Genomic DNA, 655 nt, shown 5'->3' with positions numbered 1-655 from the left:
CCAGACCACCCGTGCGGGTTTTCCTTCTCTGCCCCGTTTTTTTTTTTTTTTTTTTTTGGTTTCCTTTTTTTTTTTTTTTTTTTTGGTTGTTTTAATTTTGTTTCTAGAAAGAAAGGAAGGTTCATGATATCTCGTGCTGTCTTCCTCCAAACACAATAAATCTGTTGAAGACATTAGAATTTTTTTTCCTAAAATAAAAAGCGGCTGCAACAAAAACACACTCAATGCAGTTAGAAGGAAAAGGTCAACTCGATCCAATAAAGCTGAACACTCTGTCTTTGTCTGTCTATAGCACTTAGAGGGGATTTTTTTTTTTTTTTTTACTCTGCAAACGGGAGTGTTGAAGAGTTTTGGGAGTTGAGATAACTAGGGTCCTTGGGAATTTTAAAAGGAGGAAAAAAAACCCCAAAACAATCCCACAAACAGGGTGAGTTATTTGAGGGAATGAAAGCACTGTAGCCACACAAACCATACCTGACGGTGCACTTGGGGGGCGTTAAAGCGTAGTGCCTTTTTTGGGTTTTAACTAACGCAGGGCAGGGGGAAGGGGGGGAATAAAAGTGACACCATTACAGCCAAGCCTGCATTGCTTCCCCGCCCCCCCGGCCCCGAGAGCATGGCGCTCGTTAGCAGGAGCGAGGGGGCACCGACAGAC

Source organism: Corvus brachyrhynchos, unplaced genomic scaffold, assembly GCF_000691975.1.
Source record: "Corvus brachyrhynchos isolate BGI_N302 unplaced genomic scaffold, ASM69197v1 scaffold90, whole genome shotgun sequence".
NCBI lineage: Eukaryota > Metazoa > Chordata > Aves > Passeriformes > Corvidae > Corvus > Corvus brachyrhynchos.
The sequence above is the reverse complement of the archived record's forward strand: the minus strand, read 5'-3'. Positions refer to the sequence as shown.